General features: G+C 48.1%; 1 protein-coding gene across 1 annotated transcript in view; it reads left to right on the top strand.

Annotated features, from left to right (window-relative positions):
* LOC126413258 (ras-specific guanine nucleotide-releasing factor 2-like) overlaps positions 1-15,201 on the top strand; it is a 1,992,910-nt gene that overhangs the window by 1,066,830 nt on the left and 910,879 nt on the right. The gene's annotated exons all lie outside the window — the stretch shown is intronic.

Here is a 15,201-nt window from a genome sequence, read left to right on the forward strand (position 1 = left end):
ACTACATGCTGAGTTCAAAACATAGACACAAACTCCACCTGACACTCTATTATAGTCACTACGGTTATTTTAATATCCCCAATAGCCACAGAGAGCAGGGGGTCCGCATTTCCGGGAACCAGGTTTCCTGAAGGGCAATGAGTTGCCCTAACTCAGACAGGTGGCCACTGTATCCTCAGAGGCAGAATTGATAAGGAGTGGTGGTGCTCTCTCGCTTCTCTATAAGGGCTTGCTGCGAAGATTTCTCCAAAGCAGATTCAGGCATGGAGGAAGACCATAAAGCTCTTCGTCCAGCAGCTTCTGGCTTCTTGAGCCAAGACGAGTGTCCGCCATGGCATTAGTGGAGACCTTGGAAGAGAGGGCCCCAAGGGACCCTTTCCACATGAGACGAGCTGGAGGAGGCTGTTGCTTCTCTGACAGGGGGGAGGGGACCAATGCCCCTTGCGTTTGGGGGGGGGGAGGTTTGGGAACAATGGAGGAAGATTTGCCCCCCACTACTAAGGGGGTCGATGTATTCTGGTGGCCCAGAGGGCCCATTGTTCGTGGCACAGAGTGAGGAACCACTGGCACTTGGGACGGCGATGGTGACATAGCTGCAGCATATGTCGACGTCAACAGAATGGGGTGTAATCTTTCAAATTTACGTTTAGCCTCTGTGTAAGTCAACCGGTCCAGGGTCTTGTCCTCCATGATTTTCCGCACCTTTTGGAGTACTGGGCAGTCTTGCAAGCAGGGGGAGTGGTGCTCTCCACAGTTGACGCAGTGGGAGGAGGCGCACATGGTTATCTGGGAGCAGTGGACGTCCGCAGTCCCGACATGTGGCTCAAAAATGGCTCTGAGCACTATGGGACTTAACTTCTGAGGTCATCAGACCCCTAGAACTTAGAACTACTTAAACCTAACTAACCTAAGGACATCACACACATCCATGCCCGATACAGGATTCGAACCTGCGACCGTAGCGGTCGCGCTGTTCCAGACTGTAGCGCCTAGAACCGCTTGGCCACTCCGGCCGGCCCCGACATGTGGCGCTGAATGTGCAGAGGAAAGACATGTGCCCGAACTTCCCGCACTTAAAGCGCCGCATAGGGGGAGGGACGTATGGTTAACGTCACAGCAGGTGTAAGGAGTCCACACCAGTTCAGCTACAGCTAAAAACCGAGGCAAATATGGCTCTCTCCGTTCTATAGCCCTACATTCCTCCCATGGTGTAGCAGGGGAGGGAAACGATTTAGGGTCATAGCTGTCGGCATTGTATTCGATCTTGCTCTTTTTAGAGACTGTTGGTGCCGTACTGTCACCAGCGAGAGATGACTTAGTCCGCTTCATTGCGGGTCATCCGCCATGATGCCACCCACTCCTATCAGGGGCTCTCCCCACAGGTGCCACCGAGCCACAGCAAAGGCCATCTTGCATGATGGCCATTGCTGGGAGTCCTGATGCCCCAAGAAGACAAGCATCTACTCCTTGGCATATGCGGAGAGTTTACAGCTCAGGCGTCAGCACTGCGATCCCTATGTTGTCAGGGAGCTACCACCAAATGGGTACATGACGGCGCCACCACAACGGACTGGCTGCTGTGCTGGATATTGAGCGCAGAGAAATCCAATAGTGTCATGGGGGTGAAAGAGGACAGGAGACAACGGAAGGAGATGACATACCCTGGAATGTGTCATCGCCCAAGTAGTTGAATGGCAGGTGGAGATGCAAAGCCATGATAAGAGATTCAGGAGATCAAATCTTAGGGCACTATGATAACTCGTGCACTACGTAAGGCGTCCCCCATATGGCCCGCACTTCTGTAGAATTTCGAAAGTGGCAGGTCAAACCATAGAATGGGACCTGAACTCATAGGGCCGAAAAGTGTGAGATTCCTTTTAGTCGCCTCTTACGACAGGCACGAATATCTCGAACGTATTCTAACCCAGGGACCCGCAGGGGAGAATCCGAAAATTGTTCATTTGTATTTATATCAAGCAATAAAAGATATTTCTTTTGTCATTTGTTATCTGACGCTAGACTTGATTGGGCCGCAGTGGTAAAACATCAGGCTGGGTTGACTTTATTTCTCATGTGCCGGGTTTCGGAATTTACTCATTACCAGACATCCACGAGCGATTAATGTACGTAGATATGGCGGTGATTGTGACTAAGTTCCAAAACTCGTCGTATGAGCAACAAAGTCATTTCTTGCCAGATGTTTGACTTTTACCATTGCGACCCAGTCAACTTGAATGAAGACCTACTGATTATTAAAATAATGGTCGCCTCCCTCCTACGACATTTTATGTCACATTGATATTATTGAAGTTCGGAGCTTGTCTAAAATCTTTAAACAACTGTGATAGATATCTTGCCGGTATCAATGCTGTGTAGTTGGGAGTGCATTGTGCAATTTGCCAGCAGGTCCCGAGGTTGCTTGGGAACCAAAGGACCAAGTCCATAGAGGATTTTCAACAACAAACTTTATTTACCGGGCATCGAAACAACTAGCTCTCTTTGTGCAGAGGCAATGATATTCCATCATACTATTTGTTCAAATAATAGATAAACTCAGAATTGCGGGAAACGGTTGCAAAGCAACAAGCGTAACATTTGAGAATTTTTTTTTTTAATTTACGCCAAATGGCAGTGACTTCCTTTAGTAAAATAAAAAAAAAAACTTTGAAGTTATGCTCTTGCTTGCGAGAGAGCTTAGTTGCAAAATATAGCTTTGGTTTTCTTAGTTAAAAAAACAAGATGTTTTAAGAAAAGACTTTACATATATTCTACTTGTTCGATGCAAATTCTTTAGACAAAACTATCTGACAAAGGGGTAATAAGCCTGGCGGCTCCGAAAGGGTTTGAAGTGTTTTGAATTGTGTAAAACACCAAAAACATTATTTACAAGCTACAGTTTTAAATCGGAAAAAGAAATTCTTAAAGGTAGAATACCTGTACCAATTGTACAACAAAAACTTTCGCGGTCGAAGACTCACTTGGCTGTACTGGTCACGCAGCAGCTCGTGACGCGTAGCCCGGCCACCTTAGAAAACAACAAGTTCCTTCTACAACACACCAAACGAACCGCAAGGACGTGGCCCTTCTTACGCCAACTGTGTAGCCAGCCAACCTCATGCATGCATGATGTTTAATCAGATATTAACCTTGCAAACACTGATAAGCCGGAAGTTCTTGAAGTAAATTTCGATACTTTAAAGCACGTTGGAAATTTTCATTGACACTTTAGCCACCAAATGATTTAAGTAAGAGGCTTACTGAAATATTCTATAAGTGCGTAAAGCAGTAAAAGCACAGCTCATTATAGGGTTAAGATTACATTACACCTTTAAAATTACAACTAAAACGACATTGGATAATGTGAGCTGCTTCCGCACACAGCTGAGCAGAGGTAACCAGTATGTAATCGATTACCGCACGAGGAACCGTAAATAGTAATTTGACTGACTCACAGTTAAGACTACACACGCTGCTACCCAATACAACATAATTCAAACCCCATAACAGGCTTTACGACAGTCGCACTTATAAACCTTACCAGGCATTAATCTTTAATACACGGATATTACTCCAGTAAAATTTCCCGTACGCCAGCTCTATACCGTTTGAACAATTTGCACAACTTTCGTAAGTTAGACCTAGTAAATTACGCAGTAAACACAGGTAGTACTTGTAAGCAACACGGCACCTACAGGACGAGGAACTCCCGCACACAAAACGCGACAGGACGTTTGAGGTACCACTGCTCAACGCGAAAGTCGTAAAGGGCCACTGAACAGTTAATTCTGCAAGAACGATCCTGGATGAGAAAACAACTCACCCACCACAATTAAAGCAGCTGAAGGTGGCAGAGGCAGGCAGAAGTCTTTCGGCCTGCTGACAGGACGCAGTCGGTTGTCTTGGGCCTCTGCACGACTACTGTCCTCCAGACGCAGCGAGGCCACATTTCCGCTGTTAGCGCCAAATCTCACGCGGCGCCGTCCACTCACGAGCGTTGCATCCGCAAACTCCGGGCTCGCACGGCCCACCCGCTACCTCGGCGCGACCATGTCTGCAACGACGACGACTGACAGGGTCGCTGCCCTCTCTCGATAACCGGTGTAACTCCCACCGCGTCTCGCTGCTGCGACACCTCATCTTCGAAACTTGTTTTTTCTTTATTGGATTTCAATTTCCCCCGCCCGAAAGGCTGCTCTACAGCCTACAGAAAAGTAAAAAAACACAATGAGACTATAAACAAACAAGAAAAACAGGCGATAAAACGGTGACATTGTAAAAAACTGTAAAATGGCGGAAAGTTGTGGAATTTAAAATATAAAAACACTCCGGTGACGATGCGGATGAAAATACACAAGAACGAGACTGGCACAATTAAAAAACACGGCGACAGTCTGGTTGCTATTCGCAAGAGATAAGAAACACAACTAGCGACAGCATGGTGGCTGTTCGCAACTCTGACACGGGACGCACAACACTCAATGCTCACTTATAACAACACTATACAGGTGACACGGTGGCGGATGAGGGGTAGATGTGGACCTAAGAGGGGAAAAAGGGGGGGGAGGAGAGAAAAGGAAAAAAGGAAGAGCCGTTGGAGGGAGGGGACATAGAAAAGGGGAGGGGGGCTGGGCCGGCGCGACGAGGAGTGGGAAAGGCGGGGAGGGTAGAGCAAAAGGGAGAGAGAAGGGAGGCAGAGAGAGGGTAGGTGGGAAAAAACAGGACGGAAGGGGGGGGGGGGAGAGGGAGCCCAGGGAAAGGACAGAGGAAGGGAAGGGGAGGTGAGGATCAGAGTTGACAGGAGGGATAAATGGAGGGAGAGAGGGCATCATCCGGGAGGGGGAATCGACGGAAGCCACCCTGGGAAAGGAAATGGTGTAGAGGTGAAGGATAGGGGGACGCATCGATGAAGGCGCCTCGCCTTAGAATCGTTCCACGCACGCCTAAGTAGGTGATAGCGATCAGACGCACCGTGGCAAAGCGCAGTCACAAGAATAGCCTCCACTCTAACCGCTCCAGAGGTATGTTACGACTCAATCGTAGTTATCGGAACTTGCAGCTATTGTGTAGCAATAATGGTATAAGATCCCCATGAGAACTATAGAGGACCTCTCTGTATCCATTTCGAGACGACTCTAAGCTGTTTTGAGTGCCAGCGGGTTTCTTACGCGTATTGGGCATGGTAATGCGTCTTGTTTCTGATGTTTCCATACTTTTATCCGGCTCCTTAATGTCACTCACTATGTTTTCTTCCGGAAGTCGTCACCAGCTATCATTATGACTTTTATAACACAGTAAATAAGAAAACATTCCAGAAAATACTGGAGATAACTTTCCCAGAAAATGCAATCAGCTTCGCTTTTTGTGGCATACAGCCACCACATCTCACCCTCCTCTTAGGAGAATATTCTGTTTCTGTTGTGAACATGCACTTACAAGGGGAAGGCCTCAGACACGGCCAACCGATTCGGTTTAAATTTAGCAGTTCGCTTGTGTACGACATAAAACGAAGCACTCTAAAATATTTTGGCACAACACCCCCCTGTTTTTCTGAAAATCACCCCTAAAGGTTTTGATGAGCAGCCGACTCCAAATTGGCGGGATCGATAGATAATTGTAAATAGAAAATTTTTCGTCGTCCGGTAATGGGCCCGCAAACATATACTTTTCCAAAAACCGAGGAAAGAAACTTTTACAGGTGCCGCTTACGTACCCGCATGGTAAACTCTTTCCGCCGAGAGCGCCGATAGCGCAACAGCCAGACAGCCTTTGGCTGTGATGAGGCGCACACGCTTTGTTGACGTGTCGCCTGCTGTGCTGTTTGCGAGCGAACGCGCGTTTGTTTACATCCGCTTAGAGGCTTGTTTCCGAGCCCGACTTCATTGATCGTCGTGGCGTTTTCTTACCGCCAAGCGACAATTAAATTAACTTTTCCGTTAGATCACTAACGACCGAATGCCTCCGAGGTTGAACATTTTATACGTGAGGAAACGCGCCTCCCGCCACAAGATGATCTCGGAACACATATTTCGATCCTTAGTACTACTGCGTACATAAAACCGGCGAATAACGAGATCCGCGCCGACGTTGTGCAGCGTCACGCTAATGATCTCAAGTTCCGGTAGTCTGATGGACATACAGCGACTATCGTGGCTGATCGCGCTGGTTTTGGCCTCCGAACGTTGCTGGTTTTCGAACTCCCGTTTGAAGAACCGTCGCATGTTGTGATGGCCGCTTTTAAACTTTGCGACAACGTCGTCAGTCCGCGTGGCTGAGACGTGGAAGACGTTAGAAATGTACCGTGTCCTCTATCGTGCCCGTCAGATAAAAATTGAACTCCTGCACGCGTCCACTGTGTTACCTCTGTCTTACGCGTCTGCGGTGGTGCTGCCTGCTACGCCCCTGTGAATCAGTCGGTACCGGTGTCGGCTCCTCTCGACGACGAGATGGAAGTTTCGCCTGTCCTTTGTACACCTGCCGGATGCAGTACAAATGAATGATGACTGTCACAGGCTCAAGCTGTTTGTCTCGACCCCATGGTTGTTGATCATGGAGCTCTACCTACCTCCACCCTTTCTGCCATCTGGGCCATGTCGGACGACAGCCGCCCGCCTTCTGACACGGAACAGCATGTTAGGAAGCAACGGTCTCCGAGGAAACGGAAGAGATAACGCCGTACCCCGTCTGATGACTGCGGCCATCGCAAGTCTGCACAGAATGACGACCGTGCTACTGACTGTGCCCTGTCCTCTGACGTCCTGACACTTGAAGACGCGGTGCCCTTCCCTGCCTCCATCTCCAGTCAGCGTCCGCCTCCGGACATCGACCTTCCCACGCCTGCGTCTGATGCGATAGCCTCACTTTCTGTGTCTGATGCTAGCTGTGGACGCACCTCTGGTAATACTCCTGGTGACACTTCTGTCTCCTGGGTGGATGATGCCGATGCTGAGGATGGACATTCTGGAGGTGTACAGGTCGATGGATCACGCTTGGTGGAGTCGGCTCCCTCCCCGTTGCAGTGATGGGCCCTTCCGTGGGGGCCTATCAGGGAGTTCCCTCTGATCTTCCGTGTTTGAATCGCCTGTCCTTCTGGCGATGGCAGCCTTCCAGACTTATCCCATATCCAGAGTCAATGTCAATACCATTCGCGTACTCCACAAACTGGTTTTACTCCGTGACATGCTGTATGCCGTGGACGTTGACGTAGCTCCCCTTCAGGAGTCAGGAGGTGAATCTTGCAACGTTCTGTGCTTCCCATGGTTTTGCAGCACATGTGTCTCATGCTTACGCTAATGATAGTGCGGTGGTGATTCTCTTACTTGACGATATCCTCGCTGATGTAGTTGCCTGTGAAACGCCCAGCGTAAACCCGCAGGACAGAACAGGTAGTTTAAATTGTGAAAAGGTGCCAAAATAAGGGGCTGTCAGTGACACTCGAACCTACAACTTTATTATTGGATCAAACATTACAGGAGCCCAAAAATAATTTTTTTAAACACCCAACTTTAATCTTTGGAACTTAATTACCTGCTGGAAGCCACTTTAATTTAAAAACGGCTGAAGGCCAGTAACTTAAAAAAGCCTTATCTTACAACAGTCCTTTATTTAGGCTGAAGGCCCAAAGAATCAGACACTTCAAGAGCAAACAAGTTAAATTCATATCAAATGGCTCTGAGCACTATGGGACTCAACTGCTGTGGTCATAAGTCCCCTAGTACTTAGAAATACTTAAACCTAACTAACCTAAGGACAGCACACAACACCCAGCCATCACGAGGCAGAGAAAATCCCTGACCCCGCCGGGAATCGAACCCGGGAACCCGGGCGTGGGAAGCGAGAACGCTACCGCACGACCACGAGATGCGGGCAGTTAAATTCATATCGGCTGAAGGCAAAACTCCATAACGTTAATTTTTTTAAAAATACCAAAGGCCTTACCTGAAACAGTTCTTTAATTAAGGTTGAAGGCCTTAAGAGCAAAACAACTCAAACTCAAAATCGGCTGAAGGCCCAAAACTTAAAATTCAACAACATTAAAACCTTTAAAATGCCAAAGGTCTTATGTGAAACAATTCTTTAAATTAGGGTGAAGGCCTTAAGAATCTTACGCCTTAAGGGCAAAACAACCTTAATTTAAAAAATGATCGGCTAGAAGCCATACAAGTACAAACGACAAGAACCAATAAAAAAGTCAGTACACCCAAGGGCGCTCAGATGTTACAGGGACGGCGTGGAATTCAAACACTAACGCTCGCTTAGGTGAGATAGGCAGTCGGGCCAACCGTTCACGATCCGACGACAACCCAACCGACCAACAGTCAACGGACCAAGCGACAGGATAACTTATCTTTCGTGTCCGGGATCGCTGAGCCACGGAGCTCGTAGCAATGGGAACAGCCCCTCAGACTCCCACCGCGCGTGGACGCCGCCAGGCCCCGGCTTGACACGAGCCACGGAGATTTCGTCGCTGCTCCACGCCAACCGACCGACTGCCCAGGCCCGGAAACGGTGAAAGGACCAAGCATACGTCGGCCCATGAGACGACCAACCAAACGACCAACTAACGGTCGTCCCGATCCCATCTCCCTCCGTCGTGCAGTTCATGTGTCGGCGTCTCACCGGCGCTCCGTCCCCCAACTTCACTGCTGCTGCGTCCCGACTACACTGATGGTCCGTCCCCAAGTGTTCTGCTGGTCCGTTTGCAACTGACTGCCAGACACACGACGACCCGGAAATACTATCGGTCGCTCCAGAGACGGTACGACAGTGCACTTATCGATGCGCGCTGCTGCTGCCGCTCACGGGCCAGTGAGGCAGGAAGTTAGTGGCGCCAGTAAATGGAATAAGAAAACGAGGCGGCAATACGGTAATAGACGATGACAAATAATAAATGGCATTAACACGAGCCGTGCACTGCTCAGCCTGTCTCCCTGTTGGCAGAGGTATCGCTCTAACGTTTAGTGGCGTCAGGATCCCTCAGGATGCATTGATAATGGGAGGCGATTTCAACCGCACGCAGGCACCCGAAAACCAACTACCACGCCACTCTCAGTGAGCGGCGCTAGCGACGATTCTCCAGCACCCGCATGTTCATGGCGATCGTCCGGGGTTTATGCATTTCACTAGCCAATCTTCCAGCCGACTCAATCCCGTTTACCTGGCCCGCGATATTGTCAGTGACGTGCAGGCTGCTGAAGTCTGGCCCACTGCGTTCTCTGACCATGACGCATATATCTGCGCCATCACTCAGTGCCGCCAAAGTGTGTGGCGCGGCCATGGACCATGGAAACTGAACACGATCCACCTTATTTCACCGGACTGCTGGCCGCTCATCGAGACCACGTGGGCAGCATGTCGTCGACGCCGCGATGCCTATTAGTCTGGCCTGTCATGGTTGGTGCTCTGTGCAAAGTCTGCTCTCCACAAGGCCTTGATTGGTTATGGAAGGGAGGTTGCAGCGTGGTGGCGACGGACTCAGGAATTCTATTTCACCATTCTCCGGAAATGTACTATGATGCCGCATTCGCCAGGGCGCCAGGAGATGGCGAAACGTGCCAAGGCACAGCTTACGTCCCTATCTCGCCGCCACCTTGAAGGAGGCATGGTCAGGGTGCGCACACAGGATGGGTTAGTGCAAGAGCGTCCATCTATGTATCAATGCATAGCGGAACGACGCCACCGTCGGAGGAATTTGATTAATGTTCTTGCGAGTGATGATGGACAGCATTCTGATGCCCAACAGGATATCGGATCTGCCCTCCATCCTCGTTGCGTCACGCAGTACTCTGAACAACGTCACTCACTGCCCTGCCAACATTACGACGGTCTCCAGACTATCCTTTGGCTCGGTTCCCGTCGATGCGACGATGGATGTGATTGCTACCGGAGGACGAAGTGCAACACGCTATCCAGGCAGGTTCTACGAAAAGGCCCTGATGGCCTCCCACTGGAGTTTTATCGGACATCTCGTCCTCTTCTGGCGCCAGTGTGGAAGGAAATTTCTCAAGACCTTATGTCACTGTCACCTTTCGTGCCGATTGCAGATGGTTTCCTCGATGGTTTCCTAATTCCTACCTCCAACCTCGGTAAATGCGATTCCCTTGACGTTACTCAACAGCGAAACAAAGATCTTTACCAGGCTGTTGACTGCGTCGCTTAAACGTACAGCTCGGTAGGTTGTTTTCCCCAATCAAACTTCTTTGGGAGGTACCAAAAACATCCGCACTGCCCTCTGTCGCAGGCATAATCCTTTTCGGCCGTACAATGACCATCTTCAGATTCTATAATACAAAAGAAAATTTATATTAAAACCTAAAAATATGTGCAATATGTAGCGAGGCATGTTAGTACTCCGTCATCAGGCCACGAGCTGGCTACCGGGACCATCCGACCGCCGTGTCATCATCAGTGGACGATGCGGATAGGAGGGGCGCGGGGTCAGCACACCGCTCTCCCGGTCGTTATGATGGTATTCTTGACCGAAGACGCTACTATTCGAGTAGCTCCTCAATTGGCATCACGTGGCTGAGTGCACCCCGAAAAATGGCAACAGCGCATGGCGGCCTGGATGGTCACCCATCCAAGTGCCGACCATTCCCGACAGCGCTTAACTTCGGGAGGCTTGTTAGTAGTCCAACTAAATTTATACGAAATACATATAGTGTTGTTGTAGAATCTGAATATGGTCATTGTATTGCAGAAACCGGTTACGACTGTATCATAAGAATGTGATTACGTCTATAAATACGCACTCACTTCATTGACAAAATGTCGTTTTCAAAAGCCGTTGTTCTTCCTGACGCGGGCCGCTTCACCAGCTTCTGACAAACGTACAGCATTAGTGTGCGGTTTCTGAATGACTGTATTTGTGCAACGTGCGCCTACTTGCTGCAGTTACCCTTAAATGCCAAACATATCTGTACCTGTACGTGTAGTGCACTTCATCTCGCATCGACGATTGTTACATGCCGCCTTCGTGGACTCGCGGTTTTGATGGCCAGCACTGTACGAGTAAGTCGTTCTTCAACCTCTGTACTTGTCAGAAGCTTCACTTTTGTTCTCAGAGAATCTAAACACGGGCAAAGATGAGATTTAATAATATGAATGTGTGTCATCGGTGCCAGCCGTTGTGACCGAGCGCTTGTAGGCGCTTCAGTCTGGAACCGCGCGACCGCTACGGTCGCAGGTTCGAATCCTGCCTCGGGCCTGGATGTGTGTGACGTCCTTAGGTCAGTTAGGTTTAAGTAGTTCTAAGTTCTAGGGGACTGATGATCTCAGATATTAAGTCCCATAGTGCTCAGTTTAATAAGTCATGGCTGCAAAATACTAACGCGAATTGTTTACAGACGAATGGAAAAACTGGTAGAAGCCGACCTCGGGGAAGATCAGTTTGGATTCCGTAGAACAGGTGAGGCAATACTGACTTTACGAGTTATCTTACAAGAAAGGAAAGGCAAACCTACGTTTCTAGCATTTGTAGACATAGAGAAAGCTTTTGACAATGTTGACTGGAATACTCTCTTTCAAATTCTATAGGTGGCAGGGGTAAAATACAGAGAACGAAAGGCTATTTACAATTTGTACAGAAACCAGATGGCAGTTATAAGAGTCGAGGGGCATGAAAGGGAAGCAGCGGTTGGGAAGGGAGTGAGACAGAGATGTAGCCTATCCCCGATGTTATTCGATCTGTATATTGAGCAACCAGTAAAGGAAACAAAAGAAAAATTCGGAGTAGGTCTCAAAATCCATGGAGAAGAAATAAAAACTTTGAGGTTCGCCGATGACATTGTAATTCTGTCAGAGACAGCAAAGGACTTGGAAGAGCAGTTGAACGGAATGGACAGTATCTTGAAAGGAGGATAAGATGAAAATCAACAAAAGCAAAACGAGGATAATGGAATGTAGTCGAATTAAGTCGGGTTGAGGGAATTGGATTAGGAAATGGGACACTTAAAGTAGTAAAGAAGTTTTGCTATTTGGGGAGCACAATGATGGTCGAAGTAGAGAGGATATAAATTGTAGACTGGCAATGGCAAGGAAAGCGTTTCTGAAGAAGCGGAATTTGTTAACATCGAGTATAGATTTAAGTGTCAAGAAGGAGTTTGTGGCGCAGCTTGACAAGAAGAAGGGACCGGTTGGTAGGACATGTTCTCAGGCATCAAGGGATCACCAATTTAGTATTGGAGGGCAGCGTAGAGTGTAAAAATCGTAGAGGGAGACAAAGAGATGAATACACGATGCAGATTCAGAAGGATGTGGGTTGCAGTAAGTACTGGGAGATGAAGAAGCTTGCACAGGATAGAGTAGCATGGACAGCTGCATCAAACCAGCCTCAGGACTGAAGACCACAACAACAACAACAACAACAACAACAACAACAGTGCTGAGAGTCATTTGGACCATTTTGTGTCATCGCTAGTCTCAAGTCTAAACTAGAGCATAAAAAAGAGCACGTTTTTGTTTCATTGTACGAGTACTGTACGTGATTTTCATAATAAATAAATGTGCGCACCCCCCCCCCCCCTCCCCCACCGCGGAGAATCGTGGTCTCCTGACGGTCAGACGGTCAGATGGGATCCTTCCTTCCCGTCTGTGCATGTCTAGGAACGACACTTGCGCTACAACTCGGCCAGCACCTGCGAACTGAGAGTCGGCAGGTGGGCAGTCACGTGAGCGCAGCGCGCCCCAGCAGCCGACGTCGGCAGCCGGCAAAACAGAGGCGGCGCCGCGCACCTCTTAGCGGGATTGGGTCGGCGCGCTCGCAGTTCCTGCAGACGCCGTCGCGAGAATGGGCACAATATTTTCGCTCTCTTCCAAATTTACTACATCGCCTGTTAACTGTGGAGGCGCGTATCCACATTTCGAAACTCGACGAGCGTGTTCACTCCTCTCCGTGCCGAGACACTCTTGTTCACCGTCCTAATTCGAGGACTGTATGAAAGATTCACACATCTGTCATATACTTTCAGAAACAGAAATCAAATGGTTACCGTGATAGGCAAAGCTGTTTGCAACACTACCGCTTTCGCGCAAGGTCGCTGTAGTGTAAAAAACTATAGATATTTCAGCAGACTTATGCTGTTCGTAATAAGAAATGTAGTGACTTCGACTTACAAAACTCGCACTTTTGTACGGGCAATGACTTAAAGTCAAATTTTACAACGTTGAAGCAATGTTACGTCGGAAGTAGCTCGTTACAAAAGCAAAAATAATCAATGAACATATACAGGGTGTTACAAAAAGGTACGGCCAAACTTTCAGGAAACATTCCTCACACACAAATAAAGAAAAGATGTTATGTCAAGGCCGGCCAAACGCTGCACATGTGCAAACATGTGCGCACGTGTGCGACAGCGACATCTGTTATTAGACGTGTGTCCTAAATGACCGGTGGCGGCTCCACTTCCCTGTTTATGTGGTACAAGCAAGAGCGCAACATACCCAGTCTCGTTTACCCCTGGTAACCGCAACCTTAACAGAGAAGTACTGAGAAATGGCAGGTACTGTGAAAAAGCAAAGGACGGGAGATCTATGTTCTCAGTCGTTTAAAAATGACTGGGAACTGCAATTCTTTTTTGTAGCCGTTGGTGAAAACTCAGTGTTTGCTATGCCGCCGAATAATACGCGGCCAGCGTAAGTTTTCAATTGAAACGCACTACAATACATATCACAAAGACGAGTGTAGTGTACTCAACAGTGAAGAACGGCAAGCAAAATTAAATGTCCTTGAGAAAATGGATGAGACACATCAACTCGATTATCATGTTAAATTCTTAACATAAAAGTAGACGTCGCAATGAGTGGACTGTGACAGTATTTTAAACGTTTAATACAGGTTGGCTTGCAAGCCGTGGAAAGCGCACTAGAATGCGCCGGTACAGAGTATCCCAGCAAGTGGATAAAGCGACATCTGTGCGTAGAAACATGCACTACATGGACGCTGATGGCTGCGGCGTGCACGCTGTGACCCGGAAGTTGCACATGTGCAGGAGCACCGCACGCGTGCAGAATTTCTGGCCGGCCCTGTGTTATGTGGACATGTGTCCGGAAACGCTTAATTTCCATGTTAGAGCTCATTTTAGTTTCGTCAGTATGTACTGTACTGTACTTCCTCGATTCACCGCCAGTTGGCCCAATTGAAGGAAGGTAATGTTGACTTCGGTGCTTGTGTTGACATGCGACTCATTGCTCTACGTTTTTTGTGAACGTTTGGGCAGGCATTGTTGGTGATGTCTTGATTTGGCCCCATGTTCTTCCACCTACGTTCAATGGAGCACGTTATCATGATTTCATACGGGATACTCTACCTGTGCTGCTAGAACATGTGCCTTTACAAGTACGACACAACATGTGGTTCATGCACGATGGAGCTCCTGCACATTTCAGTCGAAGTGTTCGCACGCTTCTCAACAACAGATTCGGTGACCGATGGATTGGTAGAGGCGGACCAATTCCATGGCCTGCACGCTCTCCTTACCTCAACCCTCTTGACTTTCATTTAAGGGGGCATTTGAAAGCTCTTGTCTACGCAACCCCGGCACCAAATGTAGAGACTCTTCGTGCTCGTATTGTGGACGGCTGTGATACAATACGCCATTCTCCAGCGCATCAGGGATTCCATGCGACGGAGGGTGGATGCCTGTATCCTCGCTAACGGAGGACATTTTGAACATTTCCTGTAACAAAGTGTTTGAAGTCACGCTGTTACATTCTGTTGCTGTGTGTTTCCATTCCATGATTAATGTGATTTGAAGAGAAGTAATAAAATGAGCTCTAATATGGAAAGTAAGCGTTTCCGGACACATGTCCACATAACATATTTTATTTCTTTGTGTGTGAGAAATGTTTCCTGAAAGTTTGGCCGTACCTTTTTGTAACACCCTGTATAAGCGCGAGCAAATGAAATCATTTCAACTAAAGAGCAAGAGTTAAACCTTCTTCAAAAAAAGTGATGCAATCTTTTTCATAATTACGCATCCTGTGAGTGTGTATTGCTGACTGCACGTTTGTAGCTGTGACTAGCACTGACAGAAATTCCCACCATAATGCCTCAGGCCGACGGGTTCTGTTCGAGCCTATAGCTGGCGTGGAGTCTTCTGACACAGTATAATTTTAATTAATATTGTGTTTATATTGGTTGCTGGTGAGGAGGAAAGTTAGTTATTAGTATTTTATTAATGATCTCATTCATAAGCAGCCATATCA

The sequence above is a fragment of the Schistocerca serialis genome, chromosome 7, assembly GCF_023864345.2.
Source record: "Schistocerca serialis cubense isolate TAMUIC-IGC-003099 chromosome 7, iqSchSeri2.2, whole genome shotgun sequence".
Taxonomy (NCBI): domain Eukaryota; kingdom Metazoa; phylum Arthropoda; class Insecta; order Orthoptera; family Acrididae; genus Schistocerca; species Schistocerca serialis.